Raw genomic sequence first — 5,984 nt, 5'->3', positions numbered from 1 at the left:
TATATGTGTGTGTGTGTGAGAGTGTGTATGTGTGTGAGTGTGTATGTGTGTGAGTGTGTATATGTGAGTGTATATGTGTGTGAGTGTGTGTGTGAGAGTGTGTATGTGTGTGAGTGTGTATATGTGAGTGTATATGTGTGTGAGTGTGTGTGTGAGAGTGTGTATGTGTGTGTGTGAGTATGTGTGTGAGTGTGTATGTGTGTGAGTGTATGTGAGTGTGTGTGTGTGAGTGTATATGTATATGTGTGAGTGTATATCTGTAAGTGTATATGTGTGTGAATGTGTATATGTGTGAGTATGTGTGTGTATGTGTGTGAGTACGTATGTGTGAGTGTATGTGTGTGTGAGAGTGTGTATGTGTGTGTGAGTATGTGTGTGAGTGTATATGTATATGTGTGAGTGTGTATCTGTGTGTATGTGTGTGAGTGTATACATGTGAGTGCGTATGTGTGTGTGAGTATATATGTGTGAGTTTGCTTGTATATGTATGTGTGAGCGTATATGTGTATGTATAAGTGTGTAAGTGTATATGTGTGTGAGTGTGTATATGTGTTTGAGTGTGTGTGTATGTGTGTGTGTGTATCTAGTTACTTCTCTGAGAGTGGGTCTTGTAAACCTTCCTGAGTCACAGTCCCCTCATCTTTGAAACAGAAGTGACACTGTCAGTGTGAGCGTGGAACCAGTGGGCAATGTGTTTGCCCGTATATAAGATTTCGTACACTACAGTTACCCAGGACACTGTTTTTCCGAGCCTGGCTGTATTAATTCTTGTTATATTGTGATAAAACATCACGACTAAGGCAATTAGTTTATGAAAGAAAACATTTGTTTTGGGGCTTATGGTTTCAGAGGGTTAGGGTCCACAATGTCAGGGATTGACAGCCGAAATGGCAGGTGTGGCTGGAAGCTAAGCATTGAGAGTTCACATCTTGAACCACAAACAAGAAGCAGAGAACACCCTGGAAATGGTATGAGACTTTTGAACTTTCACAGCCTGCATCTACATATTTCCTCCAACAGGGTCACACTTCCTAAGTTTCCCAAACAGTGCCACCAACTAGGGACAAATATTCAAATATCCAGGACTATGGGGGACATCTCATCCTGATCACCACACTGACCATTTCCAGAGAAAAGAGGAGAGAAAGAGGACAAGGGAGTGAATGAGAAGAGGCTCATCTGCTTGATTCCTGTTGATGGAACTCTTTGAGAAGGATTAGGAGGTGTGGCCTTGTTGGAGGAGGAGCTCGCACTCTCTGCCTCATGGATGTGTCACAGGATGTAAACTCCCAGCTACCTCTGCAGCACCGTGCCTGCCTGCCTGCTGCCGGGCTCCCCATCCTGAAGGGCATGAACTCACAACTGAAACTGTAAGCCCCATAAACATTTTCTTTTTGTAGCTGCCTTGGTCATGGTGACTTATTATAGAAACAGAGAAGTGACTAAGCCAGAGAGGAAGGTAACTGAAGGAGGGAAGGGGAGGAGAGGAAGGGGGGATCCATTGGGTTCCTAGGGGCACACTTGATTTCTTTGTTCCTTTCATGAGTGCTCCGTGCTGACATTTGATGTGCTCTGGAAACTGGACGTGAGGAGAACAGGAGAAAGTTCTGCCCCCAGGGAGCTTTCAGTCTCACAGAGAGTGGGGTCCAATGGCGAGGCTATAATAGACCACAAGCCACGCCCAGGTGGAGAAAGCCAAAAGCAGGAGTCCCCAGTAGGGACCTGGTGAAACCACCTCACCGATTAGCAACTGAGCTTGGCCAGCATGGGTCACCTAGTGGAGGGAGGGAGGGGCGCAGTCCCACAGAAGGGCCCTAGAGGGGAGTGACGCCCAGGGGCAGGCAGGTGTCTGGAGGCTTCCGTTTGGGAGCTAAACCTTAGCAGGCTGGAGCACATTTGAGGGTGGAGCAGTTGGGAATGAGGAGGCAGCAAGGATGTGATGTCATAAACCAGCCAGGAGGATGTGATGTCATAAACCAGCCAGGAGGATGTGATGTCATAAACCAGCCAGGAGGATGTGATGTCATAAACCAGCCAGGAGGATGTGATGTCATAAACCAGCCAGGAGGATGTGATGTCATAAACCAGCCAGGTGGCCAGAGCTGAAGCTGGGGTCTCGGGCTTCGGTCCGCAGCTGCATGTGAGGCGTCGGGGGAGACAGGAGAGGTGGATGCCGCTTATGGCCTCGCGCCTCTCACTCCGATGATAGGCTTACGTAGTAAGGATGTTTCAGGCTGAATCCATAGAAAACAAACTGCTTGGTTTACAGAGAAGAGAATTTCTTTTTACATTAAAGATTTATTTATTTATTACATACAAGTACACTGTAGCTGTGTTCAGACACACCAGAAGAGGGCATCAGATCCCATTACAGATGGTTGTGAGCCACCATGTGGTTGCTGGGAATTGAACTCAGGACCTCTGGAAGAGCAGCCAGTGCTCTTAACCCCTGAGCCATCATCGCTCCAGCCCCAGAGATAATTTCTTACCCCACTTGAGAGACAAGGCTGAGGAGGAGGCTGGACTCAGGCTTAGCTGTCTTAGGGCCTAAGCTAGGAGAATAGGCTTGCCTTTTTCCTTCTAGCTTTTCTTGTCCCTCAGTTTGCTTCTGTCAGCCTCAGGGTTAGTTTTGGGCAGTGTGGCCTAGCAGTCAGAGCACCGGTGGGCTTCTGCTGCCTGGGTTTGAGCTCCAGCAGTACATGCAGCCTGAGAAGATGCTTGTCTTCTGTAGCACAACCCACCCCCACCTTCAGGACAAGGAACATCGGACGTGGCTTGTGCTATTTTTATTAGGACCACACTGATAAGGTATGAATGCCCGCTGTGTGCTGCCTTCACGTGTGGCCTCTGCTCTGGCTTTAAATCTATCAGGACTGAGGGAAATCATCTCTAAGGGATGCAGGCCAAGCCCTGGCTCCGTTGTGAATGAACTGAATCACTGTTATATGGAGAGTATAGAATGTTCCAGACCTTGGTCACAGGATCCGTTTGACTTGATGCTGAGAGACACTGCAGATCCAAAGCAGGAGCAGTCTCCTCATCGCGCCTGGGCCAGTTTAATCCTGGGTAAGCAGAAGCTCTTGGCTGCTGCAGATGAGGCACAGGCAGAGGTGTCCCCGACAGCCCTGGACACCTCAGGGACAGTTAATTCTGGGTTGGAGCTTAGAGAATTCTGGGCTGTGGTGCTGCTAGAACCACACATGAAGGTGCCTGGATCAGGCCTGGTGCACCGTCTCCTGAACAAAGGCAGAAGAAGGGGACGAGAGAGATGGGGAAAGAAATGGCTGCTCTGTGTTGGTGAAGAGTGGATCTTGGAAGCTGGGGGCTTGGAGGAGAATCTGTGTCCCCAGATTGTCTGTGTCTGGGTGTTGGGAAAGAGCGTGCAGCTTCGGAGGGCAGCCATGCAAAAGGCTCACACCTATCCGAGATGTTACCTCACAGCCTCCAGCTGTACACTAACTGGTGGTTTAGTTTTTTTAAAGAGAAGATCTCACTTTGTAGCTTGGCTGGCTGGGAATCTGCGCTATAGACCAGGCTGGCTTGAACACTGCCTGCCTCCCCAGGGCTGGAGTTAAAGGCACTTTAACCAAGTCTTGTCAGGTTACTTTGTGTAAGACTTTCTTCTCATGTGTGAGTCCACATATATGTGTGAAGGGGTGTAGGACACATGAGTGCACATATGTGTGTGCAGGGGTGTAGGCCACAAGTCAACTCTGGCCATCTTCCTCTATTATTCTCTAACTTATTTATTTATTTATTTATTTTTTGTGGCAACCTTCCTAAACTGGGATCTCTTTCAATTTTGTCTAGACTGGTTACCATTAAGCCCTGGGGAATTGCTTTCTCTGAGCCCCTCCCCCAGAACTTTGTTATACTGCTAGCTTCATCATCATCATCATCATCATTTTAAATAGGATCTTTCTAGATATCCCTTGCTGGTCTAGAGCTTGCTATGGTGACCAGGTCGACCTTGAACTCATAGAGATCCATCTGCCTCTGCCTCTCTACTGTTATGATTAGAGGTGTGTGCCATCATGCTCAACAACTTTTTAAAAATCACATCTTAGTTTTTATTTACTGTGTGTGCATGTATATTTGTGTTGTGTGCATGTGTGTGACATGTGTGCATGTGTGTACGTACCATAGCTTATGTGTGGATATCAGAGAACAACCCCGAGGAGTTCGTTCATTCTTCCCACCACGTCAGTCTTGGGTGTGGGACTCAGGTCGCCATCTTGGTGGTAGATACCTTTGCATGTGGACTCTGGAGTTTTGAACTCTGGTCTTCATGCCTACAGTGAGCACTTTATCTACTGAGTTGTCTACTGACCCTGCAGGGCATCTCTGTGTTGTGCGAATCTCCCCTAGGCTAAACCAACCCTGAAACATTACTCCCATGCTAAGGGGCCCAATGCAGCTGCGGTTGACAGGCCTGTGGGATTGCTGAGCTGTAGATCGAGCTCTGTCTGTCCCTCTTCTGTCTGACAGACATGTCCCCACTCAGAATCCATCCTCCTCTTGAGAGACCATAGTCCCCCTGTCTGTTCAAGTGCTTATGTAAGCATTTTATTATTTATTTAATGTGCTTGTGTGTGTGTGTGTGTGTGTGTGTACGTACCCCGTGGCACACATATGGTATTCAGAAGACCACTTAAAGGAATTGGTTCTCTCCTTACCTTGAGGTCCCAGGGATTGAACACAGGTCGTCAGACGTGGTGGCAAGTGTGTTTGCCCAGTCAGTCATTTCACTGGCCCGTCACACAGCCACTTTCATGAAGGTCTTCTGACCCATGACCTCTACCTCTGTCCTGTCCCTTAGTCCCTTCCGGTTTAGATTTTAGTGATCCATGGCCTCAGTCATTCTTGTCCTTATCCCCACATGGTTCCTCCACAGATGTAGTCCAGACAAACTTCATCTCCAGATGACTGTGGTAGTCCAGCCTTTGACTTGGAGCTGATGCTGAGTGACCTCAAACAATAGCACACCTATGTTGACCAGCGTTGCTAAGACTGGTTTAGGTACCTGAACCCTCACCTCTGCTCCACTCTTCCAGAAGTTTCTCCCTCCTCACATTGCCCTTCAAGCCTCCCTGTCTCAGACCTTGAGCCTCCTGACATCCTCCTTCATCCCAGGTCTTCCATGGCTCCTCATTGGCTCCAGTGTCCCAACACTCAGGTTTCTTCTGTCTTAAAATAGCCCTCCTACACCCCCACTGCCTGCTCCAGTTACTCTCCTGCAGCCAAGCCTCTCAGGTCGGACCCCACTTGCCACCCACACTCTCCAGGCTTCCAACTGGTTCTAGGACTTCCCCAGCCTGGCCTCACCCTCTCCTCCAGAGGTCACCTCTCAGTCTTTATGTTGGCTGCTCTTCTGGCCACTTTCTCTGCTCTTACCCCGACTCCTCGTATCCACTTACCCTCCACTAACATTTCTGAGGAGACTGGAGACCGTGGGCTTTAGGATAACACTGGGGCCCAACCCACATCTGCTTTTTTCCATGTTACCCAAGTTCTTCCCCTCTTTAGAAAACAGGGTGAAGTTGGCATGATGGCATGAATGCCTTTAATACCTGCACTCAGGAGGCAGAGGCAGGTGGATTTCTGTGAGGTCAAGGCCAGCCTGGTCTACAAAGCAAATCCAGGACAGCCAGGGCTACACAGAGAATTCCTGTCTCGAAAAATCAAAAACCAACCAGCTGACCAATCACCTAACCGAAAAAGACAGGGTGATGTCAGTAGACACTTGGGGACTGTCTTAGTTTCTTACTACTGTGAAGAGACACTCTAAACAAGGCAACTTAGAAAAGAAAGCATATAACTAGGGGATTCTTACAGTGTTAGAAGGTGAGTCCATGACCAGCATGGGGGGGGGCATGGTGGCAGACAAGCAGGCACAGTACTACGAGGGCAGTAGCTTAGAGCTTACTAGAGAGAGAGAGAGAGAGAGGGAAGGAGGGAGGGAGGGAGGGAGGGAAGGAAGGAGG

General features: G+C 48.6%; 1 long non-coding RNA gene across 1 annotated transcript; it reads right to left on the bottom strand.

Moving 5' to 3' along the window:
* Nucleotides 1-838: 838 nt before the first annotated feature.
* LOC308438265 lies at nt 839-5,128 on the bottom strand. Its single transcript, XR_013975587.1, has 3 exons — nt 4,677-5,128; nt 2,971-3,236; nt 839-2,234 (listed from the first exon to the last, which is right to left on the bottom strand). It is a non-coding gene; the product is annotated as an uncharacterized lncRNA (long non-coding RNA).
* Between the last annotated feature and the right edge of the window lie 856 nt (nt 5,129-5,984).

This window comes from Micromys minutus (genome assembly GCF_963924665.1).
Source record: "Micromys minutus genome assembly, chromosome: 27".
Taxonomy (NCBI): domain Eukaryota; kingdom Metazoa; phylum Chordata; class Mammalia; order Rodentia; family Muridae; genus Micromys; species Micromys minutus.
The sequence above is the reverse complement of the archived record's forward strand: the minus strand, read 5'-3'. Positions and strand labels throughout refer to the sequence as shown.